The 17,915-nt window shown below is 38.5% G+C and overlaps 1 protein-coding gene and 1 long non-coding RNA gene across 7 annotated transcripts in view; one reads left to right on the top strand and one right to left on the bottom strand.

Moving 5' to 3' along the window:
- CEP128 (centrosomal protein 128) overlaps window positions 1–13,664 on the top strand; it is a 457,806-nt gene extending 444,142 nt beyond the window's left edge. For 2 of the 4 annotated variants that reach the window (XM_077938779.1, XM_015144269.3), the window contains one exon: window positions 13,540–13,664. The gene's annotated coding sequence lies outside the window, so the exon portion shown is untranslated. Of the gene's footprint in view, window positions 1–5,333; window positions 6,622–13,539 lie in introns of those variants that run through there. The other 2 variants (XM_077938780.1, XM_077938778.1) reach the window with 1 other exon arrangement.
- The window catches only part of LOC106999512 (uncharacterized), a 60,217-nt gene that overhangs the window by 23,077 nt on the left and 19,225 nt on the right, over window positions 1–17,915 (bottom strand). The gene's annotated exons all lie outside the window — the stretch shown is intronic.

Raw genomic sequence — 17,915 nt, 5'->3', positions numbered from 1 at the left:
TCTTTTATGTATTAGTAGGGCCTTCATGCAGTCCATTCTCTTCAATAAGAACTGATTTAAACCATTATTAGTGCATCTGTGTTCACTTAAAAAAAATTGCACCAAACCAATTAGACCTGAAAATGTAAAGTAACTCAAATTATTTACTTGAGAAATCCTTGAAAACATAGTAGCCAGTGATTTTATAACAGAATGGAGAGGAATCTTATGAAATAACTTTTTCAATCTAAAAAAAAAAAAAACCCCATTATATCATGTTATTGAATGCCCTGTGCTACTGTTGGATGAATGAAGGTGTCTGACTTAAATATGGAACACACAAGAACTTCAAAGGCAAAGTCAACTTTTTGTGAACAATAATTTTTCAAAATTCCTTGGCCTCCTATTTATATAGAATTGAATCCAGGGACCTGTCTCCTCTGAGGATTTTTCCTATCTCTTGCAGTTACCCTACCCTTGAGTTGGAAATCAAAAAGAATGCCAAGGAAACATTAATAGCTTGATTTGTGCATCTTAAAGCCAACAACTTCTTTCCTTTACTCACCCTTTTGGCAGGATAGCCTCCATTACATGGGATATCGGCCCTGTTTGAATGGTAGCTGGTCCACCATATTGCTTGTAGCACAGGGACACTGGGAAGGATAAACCTTATTCTGCAGTAAGCCTGGTCCAATACTTAATTTGAAGGTTGACCTTTTTGGTTTAATAATTTGATTCTTCTGGCCATCTTTCTCCCTAAACACACTGAACTTCCACTGAAGTTGCTGAAGGCTACAGGGGAGAAACACAGCTGGGAGAAATCTGGCTTGATGTTTTTCCCACTGGCTAAGGTCATATTATTTCTTTGACTAGTGTCTGACTGGAAGGCTGAAAACCAGTTGGTTATGTAACATTTTATGCACCCAGTTTCTCAGAACCACTAACTTTTCTTATTGTTATAGTTTACCTACCTATTTTTACTAATAAAGAGCTAAAATCTATAACTTAGTAAAATAATACAGCATTTAAAGTTTACATGTATAAAAAATGCCTACCTACTTAAGAAAATGAACCTACTTTTCTTCATTTTTCTCCTTTCAAGTATGGTAAGTGCATTTTTCATTTTGAGTCTCGGTTCAGTGATATGCAAAGTACATTTAGAGCCATTTAGTAGTTGTTACATTTTCTCTAATCTGTATTGAATTTTGTAGTTAGATAACACATCGTGTTTAAAATAGGACCAAATTCTAACATATAAGGAGATGGCACATTTACTTAGCAAACTCTTTTTTTTTAGGAAGGAATAAATACCTCAAATTGTTTTACTCAGGATTTGTTCTTATTATAAATGCAGCTACACATCCTATGGTAGCCAAGAATGTGAATGATCTTTGAGTAATTTTCCAAGAGTCTTACACCCCCTCCCCAGACAGGCTGTTCCAGTGTTTTCTCTCAATTTAAAACAAAACAGAAAATTTGTGATTTTTCATGGCCTTCAAATGAGGAAGCTGTTCTCACGAAAGCATCTGGTTTTCTTGGATCAAAACTAAATTATGAACTTAGCTGGAAAGGAAATTTGGGAAAGTTTGTATATAAAGGCATTTCATGCACCAAAGTATGATATGAAAATAGCTCCATCTTTCAACGTTTAAGTTCTCAAATGTTTAGCAATAGAAACATATCAACTTATCCCTATTTGACAAAAGAAATTTAAACCACGAAAGATTCCATTTAGTTTCATTTCCTTACAAAACACGACACATCTAATTTAAGGCTGGAAGAAATGCTTACATGGAAAAGCAGAACTTTAGATTCCAAGCCCCCAAATAAATTCAGAAAATTCACCCTAGCTTTTGATTAGTAACAAAGTAAACCAATCTGCTCTTTGGCGAAACCAGCCGCACCTTCTAGTTCTAACCTCATCTGGCCCTCATCTGCCCCTATTGACTTCTCCTGCTATATCTAAACCTATGGCCATATCCTACCTAAATTCAAGCCCAGCACAAGTCACCCTTAGTGTTCTACCAGGATAGCCCCTACTGTGGACCTCTGAAGTCTAGTAACTGTTCGACCCACACTATAAGGGCCGACTTTAGGGTTTGTAGCCCCTGCATTTCTTTTCAGAAGTAGCAAATTAGGAAATGATTTATATTGCATATGTCTTTGGCCATTCTTATGACTAAAACCCTAGGGATACTTCTGTGGTTGGACATCTTTTCTTCTCTAACATAGCTGGATTCTGATGTGGGTGCAAAGCCCTGTGATAATTGTGGATGTGAACTTGCTCTCTACAGGAATATACTGGATTTCTAAACTGCATGTTAGCTACATGTTAGCTGCCTTTCAGGAAGATGTTTGAAACAATATATCATCTGATGGCCTCCATTTTTTATAATGTAGAACCTAATGTCTCTGAGCATATAAATGAGAATGTTGGGAGGTGGGAAATGCTACTATAGTCCAAACAGAGCCTTGCAATATCTATCACCTGTACTTACAACATAACTTGCTATGTTTCAGGAAACTGAAGTTACACAGTTGCCAATTGCCATTCTCTGGACGAATGCTCTCTTTTTCTCAAACAGACAGATGCTAGGCTGTCTATCTTCTGTTGCCCCATATGACCCCACAACTTGTCGCCCTCTCATTTTTAATTACTTTTAGTGAAGCAGTTTGACTGGTATTATTTAAATAAAATTAAAGTTACAATTTATCCTTACATATTGGAACTCTATGTCATCTTAGCTGTATACTTCATTGGAAATAAAGATCAGAATACTGGCTTGAGGCAATATATATATATATTTTAACAAAACTAGTAGATACTGAACTACCAACAGTTCGGATGTTACAATTTAAAAGTAAAAAAACATTCTGAGGGAAAGTAGGATAATGTTATATGTTCCTTAATCACTAGCTCACAATCTTCTTTACATAATGATTTAATATTTTCTTAAAATCATGCTTGCTTAAAAAAAATGCCAAGTTTAATTTTGATAGTATTAGGTTTTCCATCAAATTATACAGTTTTCTTTTTTTTTTTCTTACAAATTTTTAAACCGAGTCACGTGTACTTGTGAGTCATTTGAAGCCACCAAGCATTCAAATGGCTTTCAAAAGTGCGAGACACTTTGCCAATAATGCGAAAATTTGTACTTCGAAACAGTGCATCTCTTTGTCCTTGAGATACTGTATTTCTATTGGAAATATTTCATCTCTCCCAGTCTGGCTCTCTTTGATATCCTTCTCCGGTATCCAGTCCTCTCCTCAGTGATCTTTAGAAGCAACTTTCTGTCCTTTCTTAGGGCCCACCTGTGGGCTAGAGTCATACTCACTTGCCCTGTGCATGTATTTTAAGATAACAGGATAATCGCAAGCATAAGGAGTTAGTGAGATTATTACATGAAACACTTTTGTTATTTTTCTTAAGATGTGAGCTGATCTATTAACCAGGTGTGAAAGACTTCTCTTGGTAAAATAAGATCATTACTCTTCATCCTTGTATGATAATACACAGCTGTTTTTAATAGAGTATTTGTAGGTACTTCATATATCAGAGAACCTATTCATATCACCTTCATCACCTAATAGCCAAAAGAGCAATTCCCAAAATGTGTGTCCAATTGCACATTTGATTTAAAATTACAATTTCAAATATATCCCCTTTACAAGCTTCTTTCCTCCCTTTTCTTCTTAGCTCTTGAAGCCAGCTATTATCAGATCATACTGCATAACTCTTATTCAGTGTTATCCCTAGGGTAGTGGTTATGCTAGTTTAGATTTTGTTTGTCCATTGTTGCTCAGCACTTAGCTGGGTAAGGGAATGAAGGATGGCAGGAGTTCTGTAAAATGATATGAACACAGAGGAAGCTGGGTTGCCTTTAATAACACACATTTTAAACTGTTTACTGGAAGGAAAAAACTGTGGTAGCACCTCATCCTTTATGTGATGCAGGGTCCTGGAAAGAAGCATTGTGAGAAGTCCTGTTGAACTTGATGTGCTCTATAAAGTCACATTTCTGATGAAAGTTGTGCTAATCCTTCATATTCTTTATAGACTGCTGGCTAGCAGTTTGGATCTGGGTGCAAAGTGATCAGCTTTCTGATGTTTTTCATTCGGGGTGCCCTGTGCTTGTCTGTCATTTTGGATTTTCATTTTATTTATGCTGTCATTAATTCCACTGTGAGTGAAGATACAGGCTTGATTTATGACTTAGCATATTTGAAACTTCCCATCTTAATGAACCTCAAGCTGTTAGTTACCAGAAATAAAACAGTGATGGGTAGCAAAGTCATCTAACATGGTGGCTTTAGGAAGGTGGGCATTAAAAGAGGTTTGGAGAAACCTACAGATTTCTTTCTTTCTTTCTTTTCCCCCCTCTGGCCTTAGTAAAATAGATGCAACAGTTCTAACGAGGCACTTCCTGCCCAGAGTCACTGGCAGAGCAGCCTCCACCCAACAGCTGCAGCTTGAGAGACCTCATGCTGCTGGCCAAGGTTCATTCTGTGCTTTGACCAAGACCACAGCCAATAAAGCCAGTGTGTACCGTGGAAAGAGTTTCCCATTTTTTTTTCCATTGGAGAAGTCTTTTGTGAGGTTAGTTTGACTGTTCCAAATTAACAGTGGTGGTCATTGCTCATTTCTTAATTTTAACTGCGTGTAAACTCACAGATTGGATTCCACTGAGGGTAAATCATAGTTTTGCGAGGAAGATACATATCCTTTTGTTCAACGATTCCTGAAAGCAATGGTTCACAAAGGGTGGTCTCAAAACCTGCAGCAGCAGTATCACCTGGGTGCTTGTTAGAATTACATATTCTCTAGCTATCCCCAGACCTATTGATTCAGAAGCTTTGGGGATGGCGCCAACGATCTATGCTGTAACAAATCCTCCAGGTGATTCTGATCAATGGTCAACTTCAAGAACCCTGCCTTGACATTCATTTTATTATAGTCTTCTCTGAGTTTTAGTGCCTATCCCAAAACAAAAATATGAAAGTGGCTATTTTCCAGGTGAAGTACAAGAGTATTTTCTTTTTAATTTGATTTCCAGTATCATGTGTTCTCCCAGGTGTCTGAGCTGTGACTCAGTCCTGAGGCTCACCCAAGTGAAGGTCTTAAAGTCATTTCCAAAAATGCTTGATTAACTACTAGAAGTTACTTCCCACCTCCTCCTTCTAAAAGACTCTGCCAGGACTCTCCCCATTCATCAGGATCATCATCAAGACATCCAATTAAATCAAGGCCTATAGTATAGTTCTTCTGTTTGGTTTGAAGGACAGAAGTAGTATTTGATTATAAAGGTTGCAAATGTCTTTAGAGTCAAGTTGTAATTCTGTTTTCTCTCTCCCAGGAACTTCAGAGCAACCTGATTTGGGGCAATGATTCCACATTGACATTTCACATGCAATTTCATTTTTTCTTCTCTATACCAGTGGCTCACAGTCAACCACTGTGTTTCAGGGTAACATTTCCAGACTTTGACATTGTCATGTGAAGGAAGATTTTAATTTGATGATTCCTTGATATTTAAATCTCATCCAGCTTTACTTCAATGTCGACATCAAGATCAGGGATTCTTTTCTACCTTTCCATCTTGTTGTCCCTGAAAGACTGAAAGCTGATAGCCGTATATGATTTGTCTTGGCCTTTTATCTTACAGTGTGTACCCCCCTCAAATATAATTGATAATATGAAATATTTGTTTGTAATCAAGTTGATGCCCCTCCCCTTATTGTTTAGGAATGGACTACAGGAAAACCTACCCAGAATTTTCCGATTCGAAAATGTCTAAATATTTTCAAGAATAGAAGCTTTGCTAAGGACTCCCCACCCTTCCAGCCAATTGCAACGGTTAAAGTACTAGAATGTACAGGTCTTGCATAAATAACAAAACCAAGTAAATGGAGCAAACAGCATAGCTCCTCAAACTGTGTTTACAATGTCTTCAGTGATTTTATGGTTTGGAATTTGTACCAAGTGGTAATGTAGATAATGTCTTTTAAAAACAGCCTACATGAATATACACATGCATTTTATTACACCTGCTGTTATCTACTTTGGAAAAACTTCCCATCATTGAACAGGCACATATGCCAACAATTACATACTTCAATTCCTAAGTTTCCTCAGCACTAGTGGCCTTCCACTCAAGAAAGCATTATTTCCCTTAATTCAATCATCTGTCCATTTATTCATTCATCACTAAATTCTTGTGGACCTATCATGTGCCAAATCTTATTTAATTGGCTAAAAAAGTCTCTAGTATATATTACCAGTCTTAACTTTGTGATTTTTACGAATTTCTGTATAACTTATTTACTTGGTATGCTGATAAAGTTGGTTAACTAGACCTACAGGTTTCAGTATGCATAATTCATAATTCCTAATAGCAATTATAATAGTTATACACAATTTGAACTTGGTACAACTAGATTTGACTATGCTAAACTTTCATTACTCATTCATGTTTCACTGTTTATTGCTCTTCTCAGAAAAAGGAATGAAATTGGACTTTTGGAAAGGAAGAGGGATCTAAAAGTTCTGTATATTGAGATAATATCAAATAAGAGAGCCAAGACCCTCGTGTTATCCTTGACCCATTTTGAGATAAATACTAAAGGCAAAGCCATACAACCCAATAATGATTCTTCTCATTTTGTTTTTGGGCAGCCTTTACTTTCCAGAAGCAAGGATCTTGTGTATATGTATGTGAAAATGTATCATTTGTTGGGTATTAACTGAAGATGAGATTCAGATTCTCAGAACCATTACTGGATATAGACTGAACTTCTCATAGACAGATCTCACGTGAGAACAACGCAGTACTGGAGCCACTGAGGGACAGCTGTCTACAATGGCTGCCAACTTCTTCCTGGGGCTACCTTAATTCTTCCTGGGGCTACCTTGGTTTTGAGCTGCAGACAATGTGTTATTTCTCACACTAATGACCACAATTGAGGTCAGATTTCTCTACCCTTTCTCTTTTGGGACTGTATTTCTTAGAGGAATGTGCAGTTGTAGACACCGATACCACAGAGCAGATATAGAAAAACTTTCCCATGCAATATTCGTTCCAACAGATGTTCAGGCTAAATGTTCAATACTTTATTGCTCTTCTTGGAGAGTCATTACAAGTGAACTGGAAACAAAGAAGGAATCTAAAGGAGAATAAGTTAAAATCTTCCTGTGGGCTGTAACCCTCATGTTGAAAGCATGGATGTGAGTGGTATCTTCTTTCGTCCTTTCAAATGTGTATGAAATTACCCACCTTCCTAAAGTGATAACTGATGCCATCAAAGTGGCAATCAACAGAGTGAGATCCATGTTCATTCTGATACTGATATCAATACCATGACTTTACATAAATGTTTGATCAATTTAACAAAGCAAAACTGCCTTTTACCAACAGAATAATTACCGTCTGCTGATAGCATCATGGGAGCTAATTCCCAAGTGACCTATAATTTGTGTGAGGACCCATGTGGTAACATGGATAACCCAAGCAGGTCTTGGTAAGGTTTGATCAAGGTAAATCATCACCACTTTGATATTTGCCATACATTTTATAATTAGTAGCCAGAGGTCTAGCATATAGAAAAAAATTGTATAAATGAGAACTGAGATTGCCTGGGTGCAGTGGCTCACGCCTATAATTCCAGCATTTTGGGAGGCCAAGGCAGGCAGATTGCTTGAGCTCAGGAGTTTGAGACCAGCCTAGGCAACTTGGTAAAAACCCCATCTCTACAAAAAATACAAAAATTAGTTGGGCATGGTGGCACACACCTGTAGTCCCATCTCCTTGAGAAGCTGATGTGAGAGGATCGCTTGAGCCCTGGAGATCAAGGCTGCAGTGAGCTGTGATTGTGCCACTGTACTGTAGCCAAGGCAACAGAGCGAGACCCTGTCTCAGAGAAAAAAAAAAGAAAAAAGAACCAAGATGAGGGGTTTTATCGTTTTGATACCATCACCTGTTGAACTTCTTAACTCTTTCAATCAATATTTTATCCAGAATCTGAAGCTTTAAAAGTTGCATAGAAAATTGCCAGACATAACTAATGGTACCTAGAAAGCAGCTTATTTGTTAAATTACATATAGCTGCTACAAACATGTCACTGTATTTCTAAATTATAAAATGTTTCACTAGACAGTAACCTCTTTGAAGAAAGGCATTGTGTTTTGCCTGGTACTGTGGCTGACATACAGTAAGTGTTCAAAATACATTTACTAACTGAACTAACTCCATCTATACTCCCAACCATCTTTCCTGACCACAGTGAGCAAAGTGTGTTTATTAACTGGTTTTGGTGGCCAAATTTGCAGTCTTTCAGCACTTCACAGAACCACTAGCTTGATTGTATTCATTTAAATTCACATCACAGTGTTGTTCTTGGAACTTCTGCGTGATAGTTTAAATCATGCCTTCAGTGCCATGAATGGCATGAAAACCACACCAATCAGATAACATCCGTATGTCACCACTATTAATAACTGATTTACTGAGCATGAAATATGCTGATTTTGCCTTAAAAGATATTAGTAGAGTATCTGTGCTGTCATTGCATGCATTATTTCTCTTTTGTGTTTGTGCAAGTCTACAGCTGAAGGCCTGAGTGTGTGTCGGCCATTATACTTGTGGATTTCTGTGTGTGTATATATATATATCTGTCATCATCACATGCTTCCACAGGACTGTCCACTGGATGGTTAATGTGGAACGAAATCCTGAGATTGTAATGTTGCTCCCTTAAATTCTAAGTTGGCTTTGCAGTGTGGGTTTTTAGGGAAAGTGGAGAGACTCATAATGATAAATAACATCAATTGTTCCCTGATCGTTGACTTTTCAATATCATCCTCAGTAAGTTGAGCTTCACCCCCTATAGGATGTGGCAGGTTAATCTTTGCTGAGCCTTCTTGACCTGCCAATATTTGGCTAATGTACAAGCTGGTTGTGGTTTGGTTGCCTCTTTATCCCACCAGTGATCTTTTATTTTAAGATATTTGGCTCGAGAAACTTGCTTACCTCACATGCCAATTTCTTGTCATTTAGCAATGTATTTGCTTACTTGGGCTAAGTGTCTGCTATGAAAATCACTTAGAATTGTGTACTTCTGTCCCTCTTTGTTTCTATACCTTTACTATTTCCTCTCTCTCTACATTGCCATTGCAATTCACAACCCTTTCTACTAAAGTGATGTTTGGCACATTTTGAAATTTAGGTCATAAAGTTTGAGCTTCCCAAGGTTTGGCTTTTTCAGCTGATATGTCGGGTGATGCACTGTTGTTGAAGCAGTGGATAATGTGCTTTTCATGTGTCTTGTCACTCATATTAACAAAGCTTCCTAGGCCCTATGCTATAGTTAGATAGTGCCAGTTTTTTAGTATAGATACCATAATGCAACTTGATGCTTGTCAGCCTGGTAAGAGTGCTATTCATTCTAAGCCTCTGGTGCATGCACAATGAAAGAAACTGCCATTGTACTTCATGTTACTGATGACATTATAACTAAGAAAGTGCATACTACACTGCATGTTTCTGGACAACACAAGCATTGGAATAGTCAAGAACCATATGCTTCTTTGTCTCTATAGCAGTACATCAGTAGTAGCTGACATAACATCAATGACTTTTGTTTTGAAGTTATCCAACATACTAAACATAGGAAAAGACACCACCAATCGGTGACTACTAAAAGCCCAGCTCTGTAATAGATATCGGAAAAATGTGCAAAGGATGTAGCATTTCTGCTATTATAGTTGTTTGGGTAAATATAAATATTTAGTGAATGAATGCAATCTGGAAAAAACAGGATGCTTTTAACTCCTCTCTTCGTAAAAAAAAAGGAGCGGCACTTTTTCTTTAAAAAAGTATTCTATCACCCAAACTACATTTAACTCTCTTTGTCCCTTGACAAGATAACAGCTATACCAGAATTTTGGTCAGGTTTTAAAAATAAAAGCTCCTAAGTATTAAGTCTACCTACTTTTATTACTAGAGAATATTCGTGTTTATTTTGTCATCCCAGATAATATTAAGAATTACTCTAATACCCTTTTTAGATTTAGATACTAAAGTAGGAATTCGGCTATTTAAGGTGAACTAGCATCTACATACATCTAAATGGATGGATTTAAAACTGCAGTCTCTGGTTGGCTATCCTGACTACTGTAAGGAGATTAGTGTTAGGTCCAGAGAAATCCTGTCTGTGTCTGTCACTAATTGTGATGTGACACTGAGCCTGCCATTTTACCTCTCATGGCTCTTTGCTGTTAACTGAGGAAGTTGAATAACTGAGTCACTTTCCATTTCTATAGTTTATGAATATACTGTTGAAGTATAAAATAACATTCGGCACAGGATTAAAGCGGACAATATAGAGTCTGAATCTCGCAAAGCTAATGCTAAGAGAGACCAAACCATCTTTGAATTATAAGCCTTGTGATATGGTCTGGCTGTGTCCCCACCCAAATCTCAACTTGAATTGTATCTCTGAGAACTCCCACATGTTGTAGGTGGGACCCAGGGGGAGGTAATTCAATCATGGGGGCCGGTGTTTCCCATGCTGTTCTCCTGATAGTGAATAAGTCTTACAAGATCTAATGGGTTTATCAGGGGTTTCTGCTTTTGCTTCTTTCTCATTTTTCTCTTGCCGCTGCCATGTAAGAAGTGCCTTTTGCCTCCTGCCATGATTCCGAGGCCTCCCCAGCCATGTAGAACTGTAAGTCCGATTAAACCTCTTTTTCTTCTCAGTCTTGGGTATGTCTTTAGCAGCAGCATGAAAATGGACTAATACAGTAAATTGTTACCAGTAGAGTGAGGCGTTGCTGAAAACATACCTGAAAATGTGGAAGTGACTTTGGAACTGGGTAACAGGCAGAGGTTGGAACAGTTTGGAGGGCTCAGAAGGAAACAGGAAAATGTGGGAAAGTTTGGAACTTCCTAGAGACGTGTTGAATGGCTTTGCCCAAAATGATGATAGCAATTTGAACAATAAAGGTCCAGGCTGAGGTGGTCTCAGGTGGAGATGAGGAACTTGTTGGGAGCTAGAGTAAAGGCGACGCTTGTTATGTTTCAGCAAAGAGACAGGTGGCATTTTGCCCCTGTCCTAAAGATTTGTGGAAATTTGAACTTGAGAAAGCTGATTTAGGGTATCTGGCAGAAGAAATTACTAAACAGCAAAGCATTAAAGAGGTGACTTGGGTGCTGTTAAAGTCATGCAGTTTTATAAGGGAAGCAGAGCATAAAGTTTGGAAAATTTGCAGCCTTACTACGCAATAAAAAAGAAAAACCTATTTTCTGGGGAAAATGTCTCCTGGCCATGTCAGAGATCTTCTCGGCAGCCCCTCCCATCACAGGCCTGGAGGCCCAGGAGGAAAATATGGTTTCCCGGGCCAGGCCCAGGGTCCCCTTGTTGTGTGTAGCCTAGGGACTTGATGCCCTGGGGCTCAGCCACTCCAGCCATGGCTGAAAGGGACCAGTGTACAGGTCGGGCTGTGGCTTCAGAGAGTGGAAGCCCCAAGCCTTGGCTGCTTCCACGTGGTGTTGAGCCTCTGGGTGCATAGAAGTCAGGAACTGAGGTTTGAGAACCTCTGCCTAGATTTCAGAAGATGGATGGAAATGCCTGGGTGCCCAGGTAAAAGTTTGCTGCGGGGGCAGAGCCCTCATGGAGAACCTCTGCTAGGGCAGTGCAGAAGGGAACTGTGGGGTCAGAACCCCCACATAGAGTCCTTACTGGGGCACTGTCCAGTGGAGCTGTGAGAAGAGGACCACCATCCTCCAGAACCCAGAATAATAGATTCACCAACAGCTTGCACTGTGTGCCTGGAAAAGCCACAGACACTCAACACCAGTCCATGAAAGCAGCTGGGAGGGAGGCTGTACCCTGCAAAGCCACAAGAACAGAGCTGCCCAAGACCATGGCAACCCACCTCTTACGTTGGCATGACCTGGATATGAGTCCTGGAGTCAAAGGAGATCATTTTGAAGCTTTAACATTTGACTGCCACACTGGATTTATGACTTGCATGGACCCTGTAACCCCTTTGTTTTGGCCAGTTTCTCCCATTTGGAATGGCTGTATTTACCCAATACCTGAACCCTCATTGTATCTAGGATGTTACTAGCTTGTTTTTAATTTTACAGGCTCATAGTTGTAAGGGACTTGCCATGTGTCATGAGACTTGGGACTGTGGACTTTTGGGTTAAGGCTGAACTGAGTTAAGACTTTTGGGGACTGTTGGGAAGGCATGATTGGTTTTGAAATGTGAGGACATTAGGTTTGGAGGGGCCAGGGGCAGAATGATGTGGTTTGACTGTGTCTGCATCAAAATCTCAACTTGTATTGTACCTCCCAGAATTTCCACATGTTGTGGGAGGGCCCCAGGGGGAGGTAATTCAATCATGGGGGCCAGTCTTTCCTGTGATATTCTCGTGATGGTGAATAAGTCTCATGAGATCTGAATGAGTTTATCAGGGGCTTCTGCTTTTGCTTCTTCCTCATTTTTCTCTTGCCGCTGCCATGTAAAAAGTGCCTTTCACCTCCCGCCATGATTCTGAGGCCTCCCCAGCCATGTGGAACTGTGAGTCCAATTAAACCTCTTTTTGTTCCCAGTTACAGGTGTGTTTTTATCAGCAGTATGAAAATATACCTTGTATTTCAATGTTTTATTCAATAATGACCTGTCTGTAAAATCATTTTACTAGCATAATCTACCCTCCACCTCCTTTTTACATGTTATACTTTGCTTAAAAATAGTGTAGGATTAGAATCCTTCCTCTTGCACAACTTACTAACTGTGTGATTTGGGGTAATTTTCTTAACATTTCTGAGCTTCATTTTTCTTATTTCTATAAAGGAACTAATTGTATCTGCCTTAAAAGAGCTGTTAGGAGACTTATATGTAATGGCTCATGAAAAGTGTCAGCCTTAGAACCTGGCACACAGAGGCTCATCATAAATGTTTCTTACCATCTAGGCCTTATGCACTTCATCCATAAACTCTGAGGTTCTGTCTCTATTTATTAATCAGCAACAAATCACAGAAGCTGTAGAACAATGAGTGACAAAGCTCACTGGACTCTGGCATTAGCATATTTATTCTGTTAGATTGCATTAATTCATCAAATATTTACTGAATGCCAGTTCAGATACATAGAAATAGATATGTTGTTATAAGCATGTCTTCAAATCTACCTGTGTATCAAAAAATGGGATATTGTTTACTCTATACCTAACAAGTATCATGTTCTATATGCAAACAGTATTCAGAAGAGCTTTAAATATTTTAACTCAATCCTCACAACAACCCTATGTGGTTAATATTATTATCATTTTCATTCAAGAATGTATCTTATATGAGGAAATTGAGGGACAGTGAAATTGAGTAACTTACCCAAGATCACATTTTGGTAAGCATGGAGCCCAAATTGGAATGCAGACAGTATGTGTTGCTTTAGAATCCATATGTTTTGTCACTCAGCTACATATGCAAAGTGTCATTTTAAAAAATTATTTTAAAGAATCAATGGCACCAATGAGTCTTTTTCTCTCTCTCATAGAGGGTGTGTTAAATAGTATTTCCAGGAAACGAAGGATGGAAGGCAGCTGTCAACCACACTACACTGCTTAAATCTCATGGAGCCTTGATGGTGCGTCAGGTTTTGCTATGCCTATCTTCTCTGTGACCCAAGAGAGGGAACAAAGAGCAGCCAGGTGGGGTTAGATGCTGGGGGCTTAAGCAGTAACTGACTCCATTTTCTGTTTCTACACTCCAGCCAATGCCAAGCAATTTTTTAAAAAAAATTTAAATACTTTTCTGCCCTATCAAATACAGGGTACACTCTACTGAAAGAAGGCTCTGCTAGTAAAAATTGTTTTTTGATTCAAGCAGAGAAAAAGGGGGAAAACCGTGGGTGTCAGATGAAGCTGAAGGGAAGTGTCCAGGAAGAGAGGGAGGAATGGGGAGCTTTTTTTTTTGAGTGTTCTATTAAAATGTGTGAGTGGAAGTTGGGGGTGGATTTCATGAGTAAATATGGAATTTTGCTACCAAATTCTTTCCTCCAGAGCTAATATTCTCATGGGATATTAATATTAATACAAGGAAAAAGGCCCTGGGTGAAGAAAAATTATTTTCCCCTTCAGGGGCAGAGTTCTCTCAGGATGACTGTGAGGTTAAAGAGTTCCAGAAACTACTAGTAGAACTTTAAGCACACTATCATTAACAGACAGAAAAACAGACTATGACCTATTGGATTCTTTTTGGAAAGTAGAAAAGAGGAACCTGGTAAAATCAGCCAAAGCAAGGACCTTTCCCTCCCTGCTTAGAACTTGCTAAGCTTTCCATAGTGTGTGGGCCTTTTAGTTATACTCATTATTCAGGCCTAATTCAGGTCATCAAAATAGAAATGCATGGGACAAGTGACTGACATTACTGCATCATGGTTTAGATATATAGATAACATGGGGAGGTGCTTTACATTTTACAAATTTGATCATATTTCTTTTATTTATAGTTTCTCTGAATCATTCTTTTGGAACATTCTAAAAGAGCCAGAGGAAAAAAAATGGAAGTTTTTCTCAATCAACTTGACTTAGTGGATAGCTAAATGTCCAGTTTCAAAAGCTTATCCTTTTGAAATACTTTTTTATTAATAAAAGCCCAAAGAAACCTTAATATGGGCCACATAACTATAATGTAATTTTTCCAAGGTGGGAAAGGCTATAATACTGTACTATTAGAATATATGGATTTTCATAAGAGCAGCTGTTGTTTCACTAAGGTTTACATTATTTTAGGTCCTAGTTTTCTGTTTGGAGGTATGTTAATGAGTTCCTTGTATAATTTATTCCCATTCTCTATATTTCTGATTCTTACTTGTATGATGTGATTTATATTCATTGTTTTGATGTGATAGGAATGCCAACAATGTGCCTTTGGTTTTCTTATGCTTAAAAATAATAATAATAATAATAATAAACATTAAATGTAAAATCATGAAGGATTACAAACTGTTGTGTGTCCTTGACTAAATTTTTTTTTTTTTTTTTTTTTTTGAGACAGAGACTCACTCTGTCACCCAGGCTGGAGTGCAGTGGCACCATCTGGGCTCACGGCAACCTCCACCTCCTGAGTTCAAGCGATTCTCCCATCTCAGCCTCCCGAGTAGCTGGAATTACAGGCACGTGCCACCACACCTGCCTAATTTTTGTATTTTTAGTAGAGATGGCTTTTCACCATGTTAGCCAGGCCGGTCTTGAACTCCTGACTCAAGTAATCCACTTGCTGGGATTCAGGCATGAGCCACCGTGCCCAGCCTCTTGACTAAATTATTTAGCCCTGTGTGTACCTAATGTTTTGCATGTGGGCAGTTATCTGAGTACATACTGTGGGATAGTTTACAGAACTGAACTTCAATTTCAGTTACACTGGATGTAAATGAGCAATGTAAAAAATATAAACAAGCCCACGAATCCTGACTTTCCTCTGAGCAATTTGAAGCCGGTAACGTATAATCAACTAAAAAATAAGCTTGTTTTATACCACGTTTACGCTAAGACTTGCCACACAGTGGGAAATCAATACCAGAAAGTAGGTACCTTCAGGTATATTTATAGGCTAACCCTTTGAATCTTTGGTTAATAAAGCAATTCTTCTGATGCTTTGAATACTTGGGACTTGAGGGTTGCAGTTAATTGCATTAAATTAGGATGATGAGAAATGCATCCTGGCTTCAATTCTTCCAGTTGGAAATCTTCCTAAAATATATATGTAGTTTTTCTCAACTAGCAAGACAATGAATTTTATCAATCTATTTTTTTATGATTTAGACCTGGCATGCCTGAGGGATATAATTCTCAATACCAATCATCATTGTACAGTATGATATGTAGGTAGAAGATACAAGATGAAACAGATGAGACCATCTGTATTATTGGCCTCAGAATAGTGGTTAGTCCGTCAGTCACCACAAGGACTCTATTATAGTCCTGCCCTATGCAGACTGCTGGAGGAGATATAAAACTATCATAAGTATTTGCTTGTATATTTTAAGATATTTAGCAGCATCTGTGGGCTTTTTGTTATTATTATTGGAAGAGCAGAAATAACAGACATAGTTCCTGTGCATGGAATGCAAATTCAGAAAATGGAAAAAGTAGAGGTCAAAGAAGATTTTATAGAGGAAGTAGATTATGAACAGAATCTTGAAGGATGTGTAGCATTGCCAAATCAACCCTAAGTGCTTGATGACTAAGGGGTCACTGTTTTGACCCCTTAGTTAAATAAATCATTTAACAGTTTTAATGTAGCTTACTGAAATTTTTCTCATCACAGTTACCATTAAAACTGTTAAATGATTCATGAAGATTTTTAAAGACAAATTCCTCTTAGGACCTAGGCATACCCTCAATGTTCACCATGTAGGTAGATGTGGAATTTACGGGCCAAATTTCACTTTTCCCCAGTATAATTTGTATATGACCTACCATTCAGTAAAGAGATTTCTCCTCCACTTTATCTTGCTTCATCTACTCTTCCTAGTCTCTTCTTTTTCTTGCCCTCTGTTTCTTCATTCTTCCTCCTCCTATATTATTTTCTTCACATCCTTCTTTCCCTTTTCAGGTAGGGTGATGTGAGAAGAGAATCCACAGTCATAAGCAGTATACTGTGTTAGTCATCCTGTGGCCTCTGAAGCAAATTACAAACTAGATGAGTTAAAACAACAGAAATGTATTCTGTCACAGTTCTGGAGGCCAGAAGTCCAAAATCAGTTTCACCAAACAGAAATGAAGGTATCACCTCCATAGAAGAATCGATCTCTTGCCTCTTCCGAGTTCTGATGGCTTCCAGCTTCGGTTTATGGCTGCATTACTCCAATCTCTGCATCTCTGGTCACATGGCCTTCTACTCTTCTCTGTGTGTCAGATCTCCCTCTTACAAGGACATTAATGATGCTATTTAGGGTCCAGACAGATAATCCAAGACAATGCCCTAAATCTCAAGATCCTTAACTTAATCATACCTACAAAGATCCTTTTTTCAAATAAGGTAACATTTACAAATTCCAAGGATTAGAGAATTGATATGGTATGGCTCTGTGTCCCCACCCAAATTTCATCTCAAATTGTAATCCACACATGTCAAGGGGAGGACCTGTAATTTCTATGTTTCAAGGAAGGGAAAGGGAAGTGATTGGATTATAGAAGCAGTATCCCCCATGTTGTTCTCATGGTGGTGTGTGAATTCTCACAAGATCTGATGGTTTTATAAATGGCAGGTTTTTTTGTGCTCACGCACACTTTGTCCTGCCACCTTGCGAAGAAGGTGTTTGCTTCTCCTTCTGCCATGATTGTAAGTTTCTTGAGGCCTCCCCAGCCATGCGGAACTGTGAATCAAATATTTTCTTTATAAATTACCCAGTCTTGGGTAGTATCTTTATAGAAGTGTAAGAGCGGACTAATACAGTAAGTTAGTACTAGGAATGGGGGACTGCTATAAAGGTACTTGAAAATGTGGAAGCGGTTTTGGAATTGGGTAGCAGGCAGAGGTTGGAACAGTTTGGAGGGCTCCGAGGAAGATAGGAAGATGTGGGAAAGTTTGGAACTTCCTAGAGACTTGTTGAATAGTTTTGACAAAAATGCTGATAGTAATATGGACAATGAAGTCCAGGCTGAGGTGGTCTCAGATGGAGATGAGGAACTTATTGGGAACCGGAGCAAAGGTCACTCTTGCCATGCTTTAGCAAAGAGATTGGCAGCATTTCGCCCCTGCCCTAGAGATCTGTGGAACTTTGAACTTGAGAGAGATTATCTGAAATTGGAACTTATGTTTAAAAGGGAAGCAGAGCATAACAGTTTGGAAAATTTGCAGCCTGACAATGAGATAGAAAAGAAAAACCCATTTTCTGGGGAGAAATTAAAGCCTGCTGTAGTAATT

The sequence above is a fragment of the Macaca mulatta genome, chromosome 7 (assembly GCF_049350105.2).
Source record: "Macaca mulatta isolate MMU2019108-1 chromosome 7, T2T-MMU8v2.0, whole genome shotgun sequence".
In the NCBI taxonomy this organism is placed as follows: Eukaryota; Metazoa; Chordata; class Mammalia; order Primates; family Cercopithecidae; genus Macaca; species Macaca mulatta.
Note: the sequence above shows the minus strand (reverse complement) of the source record. Positions and strands in the feature narration are given on the sequence as shown.